This window comes from Heterodontus francisci, chromosome 2, assembly GCF_036365525.1.
Source record: "Heterodontus francisci isolate sHetFra1 chromosome 2, sHetFra1.hap1, whole genome shotgun sequence".
NCBI lineage: Eukaryota > Metazoa > Chordata > Chondrichthyes > Heterodontiformes > Heterodontidae > Heterodontus > Heterodontus francisci.
The window spans coordinates 73215756-73235402 of NC_090372.1; the positions used below are offsets into that span (position 1 = coordinate 73215756).

General features: G+C 41.2%; 1 protein-coding gene across 4 annotated transcripts in view; it reads left to right on the plus strand.

Moving 5' to 3' along the window:
• Positions 1-19647, plus strand: part of snx10b (sorting nexin 10b) — a 118698-nt gene that overhangs the window by 56314 nt on the left and 42737 nt on the right. For 2 of the 4 annotated variants that reach the window (XM_068059072.1, XM_068059090.1), the window contains exons 1-2: positions 14179-14243; positions 19329-19372. The exons of 1 other annotated variant lie outside the window; for it this stretch is intronic. The gene's annotated coding sequence lies outside the window, so the exon portion shown is untranslated. Of the gene's footprint in view, positions 1-14178; positions 14244-19328; positions 19373-19647 lie in introns of those variants that run through there. One more of the 4 variants, XM_068059081.1, reaches the window with a different exon arrangement.

Genomic DNA, 19647 nt, shown 5'->3' on the forward strand with positions numbered 1-19647 from the left:
TACCCCCTAGCCTTCTACATTAGGTAAGAACATTAGGTACCAACTAGGCTAGTATAGGCATGATTTTTATTTTTATAACTGTATATGATCAGAAGCTAAGCTGAACCAAGTAACTGTCATAAGATTCTATGTTCCGTACACTTTGTCCACCATGGAATATAACAACTGCCAAACTGTGAACCAAACAATGTCTTTTCTAATGTTGGTCCACTGTTCAGGAGAATAGAGGAGTACATGTACTTGAGACATGGAGATGTGAACCAAATAACAAGGGGTATTTGTACACTGCTGGGTTCCACTATTTTGCTAGCAGTCACAGGAAGGCATCGTCAGCTTCCATTTTTTATATTAAAAGAAAGCCGACAGGCCACTTGAGAGTGACACTAATGAATCCAAGTAGATTCCTGCAGTTTATAATGTGCACATTGACATTTCCAAATTTTTAATTACTTTTTAGTATCTTTCATTTGGCAATTAGGAAGTGTTCACGATTGGTCAATGTTTATTTTCCCTTGCCTGTTGCCTTAATATCCAGACTTCCCTTTTTCAAAAAAATCATTAAGTCTGTGTCTTGATCTATGTACTGTTCAGCCAATGAACAGCCTTGTGTTGCATCTTGTTACCCAAATATTTCCCATATCCGTTCTTGTTCCATCAGCATAAAACTTAAGTACACTTTTTAAGGTTGACTGCACATAATGTTAGGATAGATCCTTGATTTTATGTTCGTTCTCTTCCTATCCTGATGGCATTCATTCTTACCTGGGTTGTTCTTCCATTGGTGCTGGCTGCTACATTGTCCATTGTTCACTTTTTTTGTTCAGTGAGTGTTTGCATCATGAGGAGCATCACAGCTGAGCCTGATTTTTGTCCATTATAAAGTGTCGACAAATGCAAACTTCAAGCAGAGATTGTTGGATAGCCATCAAGAACTTTATCTAGTTGTTGCATCCCTATCATGGTGTTGGCTGTGACCACTTAACTAAACAGACTGGTTCAAACTTTGGACCTTTTCAAGCCTGTATGATTCAGTTGTTCACTGGATAAGTTTGCAAAAGTGTTGGAGAATAGTAGCTATTTTACTTGCAGCTAGTTTTGAAATGTATTAACTCTACCACCTACTTCACTTCTAATATCCTTGTTGAGAGAGTTTTTTTTTTGTTGGTAGTTTAAACTGCTATGCAGTGTTTTGTAAACCTTGAACTAGTTTGTCTCCCATTCATGTAATAATTCACAGACCTCAAATAGATATTCTATTTGTTAGAGTTCTTTTCTTGAATCTGAGCTCGATGAAAATGTCATTTGTAATTCTGTTGGGCTGCCAGCAATTCTTGACCTACATAAACCCTTTGGTGTTGCGGCACTATATTGATCAAAGAAATGAAAATAGCCATTGTTTATAGTATTGATGAAAGAAAAAGGCTTGTATTTATGTCACACCTTTCAGGACCACCAGACATCAAAGTGCTTTACAGCCACTGTTGTAATGGAGGAAACCTAGCAGCCAATTTGCACCAGCTCGCACAAACAACAATGTGATATTCTCCAGTATTTGTGATGTTGTTTGAGGGATAGATGTTGCCCAGGACACCGGGGATACCTTCCCTGCTTTTCAAACGCAGGTAGCGAGAGCCTCTGTTTAATGTCTCATCTGAAAGGTTCTTCACTGTAGTAAAGCTTCATTCAAAATTGGGAAAGAGTAAACAAAATGGTCAGTTGAACTTTTCTCAATGCTGGGAAGTGAAATTGGTCAATGGCAGTAATGCAACAGTAAATTGGCAGCCTATTTTACACTGCACCCACTTTTCTATTCCATTGACTTGACTTAAAGGACACTTCATGAACCGTTTGGGGGGGGTTCTGACAATTTGAGCTTCATGGTCACTTACTTTTTGCTAATTGCTTTTTATTTCAATTTTTTTAACTGAATTAATGTTTCAAATTGCTATATTCTCTGCATTATTAGTGCAGGCCTCTGGTTTACAAATCCAGTAACAAGGCTGCGATACTAATTATCTAGATTGTGATCATGGAAACTTGCAATACATACCCATTTTATACAGCATTTTAGTGATGTTTAAAATAAAAAATTTTAACTGATTTTTCTCTTTAGCTCTAATTCCTTCCTGCCATCCAAATGGTTTGTGAAAAATAAAAATTGAAGAAAATACATCAACCCAGGTTTTTAATTCAGCAGTAAATATTGCCTTTTAAAATTCCTTTTACTTGACTTTTTTAAAGTGCTAACTTTTACCATCTTGCCTTGCACTTTTTTGTGAATTGAATTTTAATTCCACCTGACGTAGTGCCTGCCTGATTGTTTCCAATATTTTGCTGCAAAATAAACTGAAATAGTTTATCTTCAGTGAATTATATATATATAAAATCTCAATGTGGGTGTTAACAGTTGTGAAGATTTGACAATAGCAACCATTTGGGACTGTAGTGCAACCACACTAAAATCCACATTAGTCTTAAACTAGGATTGTTACAGCTGAACATTTACTAATTGAATTAATGATTTATTAACTTCTAAATTAGACTAATTTCTCCAGCTAAATGAGTAATTTCGAATTATTTTAAAATTGTAAACAAAATTTATCACTGAATATGCTAAACGGTGAGCATTTCAATCAGCAAGATTTTTTGTTTCTCAGCAAATTAATCTTTAGTTAAGTTGTTGGTTAGTGTGATGCTACATGGAGTCATAGTCATTTACGGCACAGAAGGAGGCCATTTGGCCCATTGAGTCAATGCTGGCTCTCAGCAGAGCTCTACAGTCAGTCCCATTCCCCGGCTCGATTACTGTAGCTCTGCAAGTCTACTTCTCTCAAGTGGCCATCCAACTTCCTCTTGACGTAATGGATCTTGTCTGCTTCTACCTGATTAAGCAGTGTTAACAAATCTTTCTAAACTGAGCTCAATAGCGTCTTTGCAGTTCCTCTAAAATGGGCTCAATACTGTACAAGAACTTTTTAAAAATAAAGCTATTAAATAATTTCATTAGTTTGTGAACACCCACATTAAATACATGCTAGAATAATATGAATGAGTGTCTAACTCAGGCAAGTGTTGAATCAGTATATTAATTTTTTAATTGCATGTAGCTCATTTGAGTACAAAGTTATTTTCAATCTTACTGTTTTCTTGACCTAGTAATATGTGCACAAATTCGTCCTTTTAGAAACATTGTGCTGGAACAACATGCTTAAAATTGCTGTATTGAGGGGCAAGACCACAAGTGGAAATTTTTATTTCGGTATTTTTAATTGACTAATGTTACGACCTCAGTGAGACCATTAATGTTAAAATACGAGATATGAACCCCCTCCCACCGGCCCAAAACCAATTAAAAAAATTACATGACAAGATTGCATGTTTTTCAGACTTTTATTATAACAATTAAACTAAAAGGAGGTGGCTCTACAAATATCCCCATCCTCAATGATGGGGGAGCCCAGCACATCCGTGCAAAAGACAAGGCTGAAGCATTTGCAACAATCTTCAGCCAGAAGTGCCAAGTGGATGATCCATCTCAGCCTCCTCCTGAAGGCATCAGCATCACAGATGCCAGTCTTCAGCCAATTCGATTCACTCCATGTGATATGAAGAAACGACTGAAGGCACTGGATACTGCACAGGCTATGGGCCCTGACAACATTCCGACAATAGTGCTGAAGACCTGTGCTCCAGAACTTGCCGCACCCCTAGCCAAGCTGTTCCAATACAGCTACTACATTGGCATCTACCCGGCAATGTGGAAAATTGCCCAGGTATGTCCTGTACACAAAAAGCAGGACAAATCCAACCTGGCCAATTAACGCCCCATCAGTCTACTCTCAATCATCAGCAACGTGATGGAAGATGTCATTGACAGTGCTATCAAGCAGCACTTGCTTAGGAATAACCTGCTCAATAATGCTCAGTTTAGGTTCTGCCAGGGCCACTCAACTCCTGACCTCTTTACAGCCTTGGTCCAAACAGGGACAAAAGAACTGAACTCGAGGTGAGAGTGATTGTCCTTGACATCAAGGCAGCATTTGACTGAGTAGGCATCAAGGAGCCCCAGCAAAAAACTGGAGTCAATGGGAATCGGGGAAAACTCTTCGCTGTTTGGAGTCATACATAGCGCAAAGGAAGATGGTTATAGTTGTTGGTTAATCATCTCCGCTCCAGGACATCACGGTAGGAGTTCCTCAGGGTAGTGTCTGAAGTCCAACCATCTTCAGCTGCTCCTTCAATCATAAGATCAGAAGTGGGGATGTTCGCTGATGACTGCACAATGTTCAGCACCATTCGCGACTCCTCAGATACTGAAGCAATCCGTGTAGAAATGCAGCAAGACTTGGACAATATCCAGGCTTGGGCTGATGAGTAGCAAGTAACATTCGCGCCACACAAGTGCCAGGCAATGACTATCTCCAACAAGAGAGAATCCAACCATCTCCCCTTGACGTTCAATGGCATTACCATCACTGAATCCCCCGCTATCAACATCCTGGGGGTTACCATTGACCAGAAACTGAACTGGACTAGCCACATAAATGCTGTAACTACAAGAGCAGGTCAGAGGCTAGGAATCCTGCGGCAAGTAACTCGCCTCCTGATTCCCCAAAGCCTGCCAACCATCTACAAGGCACAAGTCAGGAGTGTGATGGAATGCTCTCCACTTGCCTGGATGGGTGCAGCTCCAACAACACTCAAGACACTTGATACCATCCAGGACAATAAAGCCTGCTTGATTGGCACTCGCACCACCACAAATACACAGTGGCAGCAGTGCGTACCATCTACAAGATGCACTGCAGCAACGCTCCAAGGCTCCTTAGTTAGCATCTTCCAAACCCACGACCTCTATTCCCGAGAAGGACAAGGGCAGCAGATGCATGGGAACGCTACAACCTGAAAGTTCCCCTCCAAGCTGCACACCATCCTGACTTGGAACTATATCGCTTTTCCTTCACGGTTGCTGGGTCAAAATCCTGAAACTCCATTCCGAACAGCACTGTGGGTGTACCTACCCCCCGTGGACTGCAGTGGTTCAAGAAGGCAGCTCAACATCACTTTCTCCAGGGCAATTAGGGGATGGGCAATAAATGCTGGCCTAGCCAGAGCGCGCATATCCCATGAAAGAATAAAAATAATAACTAAACTAAAAGAAATGCTCAGTAACAATATAGGACTTTGCAAGTAGCTGATACCTCAAATTACAAAGAAAGGTATTTTCTTTTCTAGCTAAAACACTTGAAAAACTCACACCACGCTTGGACGTTCTTCTTGATGGTGAAAATTTGCGATTAAAAGTCCCATACTACTCCCAGTTGCAATGGGTTGGATCTCCCAGACCTTACTTAAAGTTAGTGTCCTTGTCACTCACTTCTGCAAGCACTTTTGACTTAGACATCCTTAAATAAGGCGATTCCTGGTGATGTTCATGGTCTTTTGCTTCTTCGCGAACCTCGACTTTCAAAACAATTCTAAGTCTTCGCAGCCTTTTGCTGTATCAGTTTTTTGCTGAGAGCAGATGTTCCTCCCTCTGCCCCTTCTCTTCCCCTTCCCTTCTAACAGCCTGTCTGCCTTCAGAAAATCTGTTAATTTTATCTGGAATCAAAAGCCAATACCTCATTGTCCTTTTCTCATTTGCAAAGTCCACAAGTCTGGCTTCAGCAGAGACACCCAGGCTTTCCATTGTTTCAAGGTGTTGGCGACTGCCATGCACCTTTTGCATCCTCAGAATCACTGACTCCTTTGTTTACGATCCAGACATCTGGGGGGTGAAACCCATTGTTCGGGTATTATACCTTGCAGTCTCTTCTTTTCAAAAAAAGTCTTTGATCTGTGTTTTCTATCATCCTGGTAACCAATATTTCTGTCTTGTCTTTAAGCAGAGTTGATGTGAGATCACCTGAAAACTCTGACTTCAATCTTAAATTTTTAAAAATCACAGTTTTTAAAACATAATGTTACAAAGTCCAGCATTCATAACACTACGTTTTACTTTAGTTTCGTGGTTGTTTTAGAGTATGTATTTTTTTTTTAAGTACAATAGCATTTTTTGCTTTTATCTGAAGTTGAAATTTGATTTGTTTTTTTTAATGGTGGGGTGCTGGCAGGAAAGTGGAATGAAGGCTGCAATCCGATCAGCCATGATCTTATTAAATGCCAGGGCAGGCTTGAGGGGCCTTATGGTCTACTCCTCTTTTTTTTCTTCTGTTCTTATGTAAAAGTAAAGGAGGCTAGATAATGTAGAGACAATGACAAACTAGTTCACCTTAACCAGAATAGGAGTAGCAAAGGACACAGCCTGTGATTGAACCCAACTTGTGAGTTTGTGGATGCAAACAAACTATCTACCACTCTGGCAGTGTTTGAGCACCAAAGCCTTACTGTTTTAATTGCTCCTTGTATATCTGACCAAGAATATGTAATTTTAAATAGCCACTGTGCCATGAAACAGAGTTGCTGGTGGAATGTTTATGGCTATCTGTCTTTCATCTGTAACACGTTCCATAAGTGTTTCACTTTTTAAAATGGTAACCATAACTGCAAAGTGATCAAATGCAGACTGTTTGTGGAAGGGAGTTGTGAAGGAAAGAAAAGTAATAACCTTGGACCTTATTTGAGTGCACTGCTTAGGAGGTCCATTAGATTATGTAGAAATGCTGACTATTGTTTAATATCTCTAACTGCAATGGTTGTTGAAAAGTGAACAACAAATATATTCACAGAATTGTTGCAATGCAGAAGGAGGCCATTCAGCCCATCGTGTCCACACTGGCTCTCTGAAAGAGCAATCCCCTCAGTTCCATTCCCCCGCCTTCTCCCCGTAACACTGCACATTGTTCCTTTTCATTTAACTGTCTAATTCCTTTTTGAATGCTTCAATTGAACGGCCTCCACGTTCTCAGGCAGCACATTCCAGACCTTAACCATTCGCTGTGTGAAAAAGTTTTTCCTCATGTCACTTTTGCTTCCCTTACCAAATACTTTAAATCTGTGCCCTCTCGTTCTCGATCCCTTCATGAGTGGGAACAGTTTCTCTCTATCTACTCTGTCCAAACCCCTCATGATTTTGAAAACCTCTATCAAATCACCTCTCCGCCTTCTCTTCTCCAAGGAAAACAATCCTAACTTCTCCAATCTATCTTCATAACTGAAATTCCTCATCCCTGGAACCATTCTCGTGAATCATTTCTGTACTCTCTCCAGTGCCCTCACGTCTTTCCTAAAATGCGTCGCCCAGAACTGGACTCTATATACTCCAGCTAAGGCCGAACTAGTGTCTTATACAAATTCAACATAACTTCCTTGCTGTTGTACTCTAAGCCCCTATTAATAAAGCCCAGGATACTGTATGCTTTATTAACCGCGCTCTCATCGTGTCCTACCCCCTTCAATGATTTATGCACATATACACCTAGGTTCCTCTGCTCCCGTACCCTTTATTATATATTGTCTTTTCATGTTCTTCCTACCAAAATGAATTACTTCATATTTCTATGTATTGAACTTCATCTGCCACCTGTCTGCCCATTCCACCAACTTGTCTATGTCCTTTTGAAGTTCAACTATCCTCCTCACAGTTCACTGTGCTTCCAAGTTTTGTATCATCTGCAAGCTTTGAAATCGTGCCCTGTACACCAAGGTCTAGGTCATTAATATATATCAGGAAAAGAAAGGGTCCCAACACTGTTCCCTGGGTAACTCCACTACAAACCTTCCTCCAGCCCAAAAAACATCCATTAACCACTACTCTCTGTTTCCTCTCATTCAGCCCGTTTCATATCCATGTTGCTACTGTCCCTTTTTATTCCATGAGCTACTGGTTTGCTCACAGGTCTGTTGTGTGGCACTGTATCAAATGCCTTTTGAAAGTCCATGTACACCACATCAACAGCATTGCCCTCATCAACCCTCTCTGTTACCTCCACAAAGAACTCCAGCAAGTTAGTTAAACATGATTTTCTCTTAAGAAATCCGTGCTGGCTTTTCTTAATTAACTAGCATTTGTCCATGTGACTATTGATTTTGTCCCGAATTATTTTTTTCTACAGTTTTCCCACCACTAAAGTTAAACTGACTGGCCTGTAGTTGCTGGGCTTATCTTTACACCCTTTTTTGAACAAGCGTGTAACATTTGCAATTCTCCAGTCCTCTGGCACCACCCCTGACTCTAAGGAAGACTGAAAAATTATGGCCAGTGCCTCTGCGATTTCCACCCTCACTTCCCTCAATATCCTTGGATGCGTCTAATCTGGTCCTGGTACTTTATCCATTTTAAGTACAGACAGCCTATCTAATGCTTCCTCTTTATCAATTTTAAACCCCTCTAGTGTCTGACTTACTTCCTCTTTCAACATTGCCTGGGTTGCATCTTCTTTCTTGGTAAAGACAGATGCAAAGCATTCATTTAATACCTCAGCTATGCCCTCTGCCTCCATGTGTAAATCCCCTTTATGGAACCTAATTGGCCCCACTCCTCCTCTTACCACCCTTTTACTATTTATATGCCTATAGAAAACTTTGGGATTTCCATTAATGCTGGCTGCCAGTCTCTTTTCATGCTCTCTCTTTGCTTCTGTTATTTGCTTTTTCACTTCCATTCTGGACCTTTTATATTTAGCCTGGTTCTCAGTAGTATTTTCTACCTGGCACCTGTCATAAGTACACTTTTCCTTCTTTATCTTTATCTTAATCTCTATCTCTTTTGTCTGTCATTCAGGTAGCTCTGGATTTGTTTGCCCTACTTTTCCCCTTCGAGGGAACATACCTTGACTGTGCCCAAACTATCTCCTCTTTGAAGGTAGCCTATTATTCATCTACCTGTTTTTCTGCCAGCTTTTGATTCCATTTATTCACCCCAGCTCCATTCTTACCCCATTGAAATTGGCCTTCCGCCAGTTAATTATTCTTACCCTGGATTGCTCTTTGTCCTTTTCCATAGTCAGCCTAAACTTTATGATGCATTTTGGAAGATCCAATTCAAGAGTGAACTATACAGTAAATGGAAAAGTCCTGGGGAAAATTGATGTACAGAGAGATTTGGGTGTTCAGGTCCATTGTTCCCTGAAGGTGGCAACGCAGGTCAATAGAGTGGTCAAGAAGGCATACAGCATGCTTTCCTTCATCGGACGGGGTATTGAGTACAAGAGTTGGCAGGTCATGTTACAGTTGTATAAGACTTTGGTTCGGCCACATTTGGAATACTGCGCGCAGTTCTGGTCGCCACATTACCAAAAGGATGTAGATGCTTTGGAGAGGGTGCAGAGGAGGTTCACCAGGATGTTGCCTGGTATGGAGGGCGCTAGCTATGAAGAGAGGTTGAGTAGATTAGGATTATTTTCGTTAGAAAGACGGAGGTTGAGGGGGGACCTGATTGAGGTGTACAAAATCATGAGAGGTATAGACAGGGTGGATAGCAAGAAGCTTTTTCCCAGAGTGGGGGGTTCAATTACTAGGGGTCACGAGTTCAAAGTGAGAGGGGAAAAGTTTAGGGGGGATATGCGTGGAAAGTTCTTTACGCAGAGGGTGGTGGGTGCCTGGAACGTGTTGCCAGCGGAGGTGGTAGACGCTGGCACGATAGCATCTTTTAAGATGTATCTAGACAGATACATGAATGGGCAGGAAGCAAAGAGATACAGACCCTTAGAAAATAGGCGACAGGTTTAGATAGAGGATTTGGATCGGCGCAGGCTTGGAGGGCTGAAGGGCCTGTTCCTGTGCTGTAATTTTCTTTGTTCTTTGATACAATTATCACTATCCCCTAATTGCTCTCCTACAGATACTTGATCCACTTAGCCTACCTCATTCCCAAGAACCAAGTTTAGCAGTGCCTCCTTTCTCGTTGGACTAGCAACATATTGATGAAGAAAATTTTCCTAAACACACTCTAGGAACTCTTGCCCCCTACTGCTCTTTACATTACTACTATCCCAGTCTATGTTTGGATAATTAAAGTCCTCCATTATAACTACCCTATAATTTTTGCACCTCTCTGTAATTTCCTTTCAAATTTGTTCCTCCACCACCTTCCCACTAGCTGGTGGCCTATAGACAACACCGAGCAATGTAACTGCACCTTTTTTGTTCCTTAGCTCGAGCCAAATTGATTCTGTCCTCCATCCTTCTGGGATGTCCTTTTTCTCCCGCACTGCAATGCTCTCCTTAATCAATACAGCCACCCCTCCTCCTTTTTTCCCTTTCCTATCTTTCCTGAACACCACCTATCCAGGAATATTTAACACCCAGTCCTGCTCTTCTTTGAGCCAGGGCTCTGTTATAGCCACAACAGCATATTTCCACATGGCAATCTGTGCCTGTACCTCACCAGTCTTATTAACCACACTCCGTGCAGTCACATACATGCACATTAACCCTGATTCAGACTTTATTACTTTCTCCCTTACTCTGACCCCACCTGATAACTTACTATTTCCTACTCTAGTGCTGTCTATCTCTCCCAGTATTCTCTGCAGCTTGGTATTCCTCTCTGATATTTGCTCCTGGTTGCCTCACCCCTTACAAGTTATCAGTTCTGCTTCCCTCCTATCTGAGCTCCCCTCTCAGGTTCCCATCCGCCTGACAATTTAGTTTAAACCCTCCCCAACAGCACTAGCAAATCTCCCTGCGAGGATATTCGTCCCAGTCCTGCTAAGATGCAACCCGTCCATCTTGTACAGGTCCCACTTGCCCCAGAATTGGTCCCAATGTCTCAGAAATCTGATGCCCTCCCTCCAACACCAGTTCTCCAGCCACCAGTTCAATCACTCAGTTCTCCTATTCCTATGCTCACTTGCACTTGGGACTGGGAGTAATCCTGAGATTACTGCTTTGTTTCCAGGTACTTCTTGGGAATGGCTATTCTAATATAGTATTAATGGAAAGCTGTTTGTCTAGCTTGATTCACTTTTAAAGATTCATATCTCTGTATAAGACTTTGTCTTGTCCATCTCGGACTAAATTCTTGGAGATCAATGATAGACAAGTGGATACATTATTTGAGTTGATGGGGCTAGGTCGTTTGAGGGAGTTCCCTTTAAATTGAGAAAACAGGCAGTGAGGTTGGATGTGCAGAAGTTTTACTTTTCCTATAGGATAATTTGACCTGTTGGACAGTATTCTGGACATGTTCCTAAAAATGAATCATGGCAGAGAAGGGCATTATTTTGGGTAATACCAGGTTGGGCAAGTCCTAGAATGCTCAAGTCACTTTTGATCAATTGGAGTGGGCATTTTTTCATTGAGGTTTCCTGAATTGGTGACAGATCTACCATTTTGCTTTTTTCCAGAAGGTGGTGGGATGAGAGGGGGGAGGGAGAAAGGATGTGTGGGTACATAGGGATGGGGCTAGTCCATATGTGCATGTGAGCCTGAGGGCTTTTTCTTACCCTAAGTACATAGCATAACTATTGAGGAAAATAGCTTTTTTTTTTCTCCTTGTGCTTTCTACACCAGCTAACTTCAGATCAATGCTGTTAGTGCAAAATCAAAGGCAGGTCTATTCAGTTTTCAGGCCACAAGGAGTTTGATTGAGGCCAAACACATTCATACTGTGTGCTGGATTTTCAACCCATCAATATGGGTGAATTGAAACCCAAGTTTCAAAGACCAAAGGATAATATTTTAAAGCACTGCTCCACCTATTTCCTGCAGTTATTTTTAATGCACATTAATGTTTTTAAAAATGGGGAGACAATATTTAGAGTAGAATGCATTTCCTTCCAATAACATTGTTTTAAAATCTCTTGCATATTATAGGCAACATTTCATGTATGCAAAGTTATCTAGTGGTTTACAAGGAGTATGCTTTGTAAATTTAACTGAACATATGAGATTAGGGCAATGTGTATTTGGAAGGTGTTATGGCCAAGGTGAGGAGGGGATCATAATCACCCCTCTTGCCCTTCCCCTTAATTGACCTCAACGGGGTTTATTCCTATTGATAAGTGGTTGTGATTACCACGTCAGTAAATATTTTACCTTTTCCCCTTTAATGTGATTGTGAAAGAATCAGTTGGACAGGTTTTCTTGAGTTTAAACAAGGAAGAGGCAAGTCTATTATTCTCAACAAGCTAAACCCAGTCTAAAATAATTAAAAATATGTTACACATTCACATGAGGATCACACACACACACACACACACACACACACACACACACACACACACACACACACACACACACACACACACACATATATTACAAAGTGGAAAGTAGGGTGTTTGGTTGGATTAAAAATTGAATACACAGTCTGAGGTTGGGTGATTTGGTGGTCTGCCGGCTGGAGTTGTGTTCTTGAAGTCTTTGGCTGGCCTGCTTTGCTCAGGGCTTTCTTGGAGGCAGAATTGTAGGTGACTCTCTTCCCTGGTCTCTGGCTGCAGCATTCTGTAGGCTTGAGGGTCTACAGTCGCAGACAGTTTTCAAACTTGATGTTTTCTGGAGGAAGAGAAAGGGAGGCACACAGCCTTCTCTGCTGCGGGACACTCAGTTACTGCTTGTCTTTTGTCTGTGTAACAAAACTCGCAGTTTTTTTCAGAGATGGACAGACGGTCACATGACTGATTCAGGCTATTCTCTGGAACCTTCACATGAGGTACAAGGTTCAGAATTGGCCCCGGGATGCCAATATTTACCTTCGAAGGGGTTTGCTCTTTCAAAGTCAACAGGCTGAATTTTACAAGTGCGCCGCAGTTTGCGGAGATGCACTCTAATGGCGGCGTGCATCCTGCGCAGATGCGCTGTCCCTGAGACCCCGCGATATTGTACGCGAGGGATCATTTAAATAGAAGGTGCGGAGCAGCTGCCCCCTCTACGTCATCAGGGGCGGCTGCTGTGTCCCCAGCAAGGGCGTCCAGCGCTGCCGCCATTTTAAAAAGGCTTTAATATCTTCAGTAAAATTTTAATATTTAAAGGTGTAGCATTGTGAAATTTTATTGAATAAATTTTGTGATGGAGGCTCTTCCCCCAACTGCCCCCCCCCCCCATGATCATTTCAATGCCTGAAGTGACCTACACATACCTTTTACTTCAACAACTTTATCCCCAAACCTCTAACATATGGCCTATAACCCCTTCCCACCATCCCCACATACAATAAAAAGTGATTTCCCTGCCCCTCCACCCCACCCGACCTGAAAATTCTATTCTTTTTCCCCCTCCCAAGGTCTTGCCTCGGACCTCCATATGGAGTCAATTCCAATATGGAGTTCCGAAGGTGCACGAGCTGCATTCAGAGTCAGTAAAATTGGCGTGGGACATCTGCCGCCTGCAGGTAAGTTCATTTGCATCTCTTTTAGGTTCACTTCAAAATGCAGATGAAGGACGTGCCGCCAGGCGGCAGAGGGACTGCACTGAGGTCCACCCGCTGCCGGTAATATGTAGCAGGACCTTCTCCATCCCAGGATGCCAATATTCACACTTGGGGTTTGCTCTTTCAAAGTCAATGGGCTGAATTTTACGTGAGCTGCCATTCGCGGCGGCACACTCTAATGGCGGCATGCATCCCGTGGCGTCGAGGGGCCGGTAAAATTCAACCCAATGTGTCACGATTGCCTTGACTGCCATGCTAACGAAGCAATCTTAGGTAACTCAGTTACTTAGAGCAAGCCATTGATCTGGGTCCAGGGCTTCTCAGACTTCTGGCTCCAATTGGGCTTTGGAATGTGCAAAGGTATTTCAGATGCAAATTACGGTGGCCATTCTTGGTTGCCAGTTTTTTTTAAGTTAACTGTAGGATTTTCTCCATTTAAAAGTTCAATGTAAGTTTCCAACCGATGAATTAATATTTCTCAATGGGCATACAGTGTTTTCTTGACCAAGGAATAATCATTACAAAAACGACAATATTTAACAATTAATATATTGAAACTAACTGACATTTGGAATTTAAGAAATTTGTTCTTGTGGAATATTAATGCAAGGTTTTCTGAGTGTATATCACATTTGCAGTTGTATGAAAAATCAGAACTTTTAGTGTTTTTATTTTCCTGTAGTTTTTGCAATAATTTTCATGTGACTACTTGCATCTGACTTTTCTGTTCATGTAAAGTGTTGTATGTTTTAGTTAGTCTGCTGCCACCTTAGTATATTTGGTTAGTCTATCTAAGAGAGATCACTGATTCTTCAGTAATTTGAACATTAACTCTTTTATTACATTCTGTAAGATGTTTTATACCCCCTTCTAAGGTGGGAACAGATTTGGCAGCACAACAGCTTGTTGTGAATCAACCTTTATTGAGCTAAAGGTAAGGACAAGTTTAAATTTTCACATAAATCATGGTCACAAACTCAAGCAGTAATTAACAGCCTAATACTGATACTACCCGTATTAGAGACTGGACGGCAGAGTGCACGGCTAGTTTCTTTTGCAGCTTTTGGTCTTCAGGTTTCCATTGTCTGTCTTCCCCCACCCCCCCCACCCCTCCTCTCACCTTTTTCCCCCCACCCCCCCCACTCCTCTCGCCCTTTCTCTTTCCTCCTCCTCCCCCGCCCGCCGCCCCCCCCCCCCCCCCCGCTAACCTTTCAGATTTGTGCATGTGGCACCCCTGTGTGTTGACTACTATATCGCAATGCTTTTGCGATTCAAGGTTCCTTATCTCATTACAAGATAAAACTACACAGAAGCTGTTTTCACTGTCTGCTGTCAAGGGCTCACCGTTTTGCTGCAAGTCAGCATTTTAAAATATGACATCTCCCAGAATCCCTCTGCCTTGACATCTTGTCCATACTGTGCCCTATTTCCTAATTTTTTCCACTTTACCAAACTACAAAGAAGGGTTCTAATAAAGCTATACATTAGTTAGTTTATAATGGTGGGAGGTATTCTTGCACCGTCTCAAATATTAACCCTTTCAAACCCTTATACGACATCTCCTCCCTCCAAATCTTTTTCCATATATATATTTATTTTTACATACTACCCCATCAGCCCCCAAGCCTCTGACATCCCAGATTCAATCTGTCAGGAGGCTTCAGAATTCTTCCTGACCGAGTTGTTGTCAGGCTTGGAAGATCAGTAATCTTTCTCTGAACTCTTGTTTCTTGACTTGGATGGCCGTCATTGACGTTTGTAATATCCGGTGCTTTCTGAATTTCAGGTTCAACAGCTGGTTCGTCCAAATGTATGATTGATTAACTGGCATCTTTGAATAGGAATACAATTCCTCCTGTTTCTTACAGTACCTGCTGAAGTATCTACTAAATAAGATCTCTGTTGATTCTCATCTTTTTGGACAATTACTCCTTCTCTGCCTTGGTCTTGTACTCAGACCTTTTTCTCCTTCAGTCAACAATGCATAAGCTGTCCTTTGTTGCTTGCCTTGCACTTATACTGTTTCGTATATGAACCTCATCAGCCTCAACTGGAATCTCCGGATTCTTGGAGGCATCTTAGTGAGTTCCTTTCCATCAAGTAAAGAAACTACGGGTTTGTGGTCTGTCTCTGTGACAGCCTTTTAAGCCGATAATATAATCTGAGAACTTCTCACAAGCCCATGTGACTGCCCCTTTCTCTGACAGCATACCTTGTTTCAGTCTCAGATAATGCTTGCGACACATAATAAACCAGTCTTCGACATCCATATGGCTGTTTTTGAAAAAGGACTGCCCCTATCCCTGTAGATGAGGCATCTGCTGCAATTGTGGTTGGCAGTGAGGGGTTATAATGCGCTAAGCGATCCAGCAAACTCAGTATCTCCTTGATTCTTTAAAATGCTTGCTCCTAATGTGCATCCCAACATCATGCTTGAGCTTTACCTAATAGTTGTTGTAAGAGTTCAGTAACTTGCACTAGATTAGGTAAAAATGTTGCCAACTGATCTAACCATTCCAAGAAATCGTTTAAGATCTTGGACAGAAGTAGGAAGAGGGAATTCAGTAATGGCTCTTGTCTTTTGCGGGTCTGCCATTATGCCATTGCTACTGACAACGTATCCTGAGAAATGTATAGATGTTTGAGAATTTGCATTTTTCATTAAGTGTCAGATCCCCTTTTTGTAGACAATTCAAAACCACTCTAAACCTCAGGTCATGTTCTTCGATGGATTCACCATGGACTAGATGTTGTCCATATGGCAGATTACTCCTTTAAGGCCCTGTAGAATGTTCGACATAGTTCGCTGGAATAGTTCTGGTCCTGAAGTTGTTATACTGAATGGTAAACAATTAAAACAAAATCTTCTGAATGGAGTAATGAATGTTGTCAATAACCTTGACTTCTTATCCAATGGAACTTGTCAAAAGCCACTATTCACGTCAAGCTTTGTGAACATGGTACTTTTGGATAACTTTGCCAAGTGTTCGTCTACTGAGGGCATCGGATGAACTTCTCTTGCCCCGGCCTTATTAATTTCAGTTACGTCTACACAAACGCAGAGTACCACAAGGTTTAAGAACTGGAACCATTCTGGAACACCGCTCTAGGTTCGGTGACAGGAGAAATGTCTCCCATCCTAGTCATCTCTTCCAGCTGATGTTGGTCTTGCTTCATAGTGGGTGTGGTATCTTCCTAGGCATGAAAAGACATACAGGTTTAGCATCTTTTCTCAACGTAATGTTGTATTTAGTCTTCATAGACTAGTAAATAATTTTGGGAAGTCTTTTTGGAAGTTACTCCTGGATTCTTGTTGCTTAACTTCTTCCACTTTTCTTATCAGATGAAGGTCAATACAAGCTCTTTTACTTGAGAGAGAATTCCTGATTCTGTAGAACAAGGTTTCCAATATCTGCTTTCTCTTGTACTGAAGTGTTGCCTGTAGCTTTCACTTGACTTACAGTACAATCCCTCCCGGGCCATGTAACAGAGTTTCTGTTGGTTGCAGGCAATGCATTGATCACCATGGCTCATTGGAGCAAGTGCAACAGTCTGATCAGACAATGTCTCGTTTAAAATTGGTGGTATGTCCGTTGACCTATATATCTGCAAACCAAAATGCCTGATTAGGATCATTGATCTCACCAAGGAACTTTTCTGATTTCTTTCCTAATGGAGATTTGTTCAACTTCATTAACAGCTGTAAGCTTGAAGACCTTTTCTTTCAAACTTGTAGGAGTAGAGATTTTGCTTTGGCACATCTTCCCAAAATGGCCTATTTTCTTACAGTGGAAGCATTCTGCTTTGTTTGCAGGACACTGTTGTGCCTGTGGGTCTTTTTAGCAGGGCTTCATAGTGTCTTGTGCTCCCTCCCCCACCCCAGTGTTCCACCTTTTTCCGGTGCTGCTTTTACAACTGTGAGATTAAGGAACTGTACGGTTGCTGGAGGTTTCCTGAACCAAGGTCTGTCTTCACCTCTCAGCATTGCCGTGTTCTTCCAGACTTCTGCTTATCTCACTAGCTGAATTGCTTAGTCTAGGGTGAGGTCTTTCTCAGACTGTAATAAATCTGATGGAGATTCATCAGTAATACCTACTACAATGCGGTCTCATTAATTCTGCTTTTAGGTCTCCATATTCATATCTTTGTTAGTCTGTAAAGGTCATTTAATAAAAATATCAATTGTTTCACCTGGTTTCTGGACCTTTCTGTTAAATCTTGCCCTCTCCAGAATCTTAGTACTCTTCAGGTTGAAATGGCTATTAAAGGCTTTGAAAACTTAATCAAATTTGTTTGATGTCTCATTAATGCCTTGTCTTGCAATAACATTGTCTGCTGTTGTTTTAATGGAATACAGTAAAGTGTTTACTTGCTCTGTTTTAGACTGGCTGTCTAATTTGGAAGCAATTCTGTATCTCAAAAATCTTTTTTGGCAGAGTGACCAATTTTGAATTTAATTTGTTCTTTCCATGTGTCCAAACCCCTCTAGTATCGTGTATTTAAGATCCATGACTTTCTATTTGGTTTACTTTTCTTTTAAAATTTTCACTCCAGTATCCCGTGCGTTTCAGCCTTGCTCTGACTCCTACTATGGTCACTGTATCTCCCTGTGAAATCTTGCCGCTAGACTCTATTTATTTTTTTACACACCGTTTTGTAGCATTTTTGCTAGCTTTTTACACCCTTCATTTAGAGTATTATTTGCAGTCTCTGTTGATTTCTTTCGCTCTCTAGCAGTCACCACATGTAACGATGCCAACTTCTGATCCGTTCTTGCTAAGGACTTTTGGTTTTCCTGGTGCTGCCTACCTAGTGCAGTTAGGAACAAATTTTTTTTTTCACTTTTTAAGGGTTGCTCACTAGATCCCTGCCCATTGTTTGGTTCTCCGACTCAAAGCCTGCGATCACTGGACTGAACATTTTCACAGACTACCCACTGTTGTGGTGCAGCCTGAATGCCTCTGCAAGCCAATTCCCCGACACTCCGTACCTCCTTTGTCCATTGAGCAGTTCTGGAGCTTTTTCATAGCCTCTTTGAGTTCTGCAGTTTTGTTGCATTTTTTTTTCAGGTCAACCTTCTTAAAAGTGCTACTTCAAATTCTTCTGGGTGTTGTATGGTAAGAACCACCACTGTTCACGTTGTATGTTTGGTTAGTCTGCTGCCACCTTAGTATATTTGGCTAGTCTAGCTAAGATAGTTTACTGAGTCTTCAGCAATTTGAACATTATAGTTAGAACGTAATAAGAGTTATACAGCTTCACATAAGTCTGTGTGACTCCTCTGAAGCCATGCTGCATCTCCCTCCAGTCTCTTGTATGTGATCTCTTGTATCATGTGGGAGGTATTCCTTACACTGTCTTAAACAGTAACCCTTTTGAACCTTTTATGCAAAAAGTATAAACTTTTGCTGAGATTTTAAAACAATAGCTTTTAATCATTGTATTATCGAATGCAGAGGTCCACTTCAGATCCGATTTAGCATTTGAACTGGGCGCTTTCCAATGTTAGTAGTCTGATTTATAGAAACTGACAGGTCAGACGCGTGTTAGTAAAATTCAACACAGTGGGCCGGATTTTGCAGTCAGCGGTGAATGAACGGAGCTGTTCATTACACTTGCACTTGCCCACAGACTTTCTATGGGTTTTGCACTGAAACTTGAGGTGATTAGAAAGCCATTTCGGCACCGCAACATCTACAGGGTGAGCAACTGTATGTATCTCCTTTACCAAGCATGTTAAAGAATTTTACTGAGGCATGTAGAATCTGAACCAAGAAGTGTTGGTTAAATTAATTAATTCAATGTCAAATTAAGTAAAACAAAAGAAAGATGCAATTGAGAGAGGAAAACAGACAGAAAAAGTTTTATTGTAAATTATTTTTAAAAAAAATCTCCAACAATAATTAAAATCTGAAGGAATAAGACTTCACACTTGTAATGGCAAATTTTCAGTGCCGAAGTGGTTGGTTGTCTAATTAAGACATGCCGCACCGTTAAAGAATTTACTTGTCTATTCCAGTGTAACATTTTCTGGTCTGCGCTGAGTGTGAAGAAGGGAGTTTGGTAAGTGAGTGAATTTTAAGTGTTAATCTCTTAAAACTAGTTTTTGTTTTTTGTTTACATATAGCAATTAATTGAAATTCCTGTTTCAGTTAAGAGGTAGGTTAGGTTTCTTGCACTTTTAAACGGGTATACTAACACTCAGAGTATCTGTAGATAGTTAGCTTAAACTGGTTTGTGAGCTGTAGCAGATCTGACAGCATTGTTTTTGGAGTATAAATTCAGGGGAGTCTCAGTGCTGCTTCTCTGCACTGAATGCTGTTGGAGGGCACAGAGTG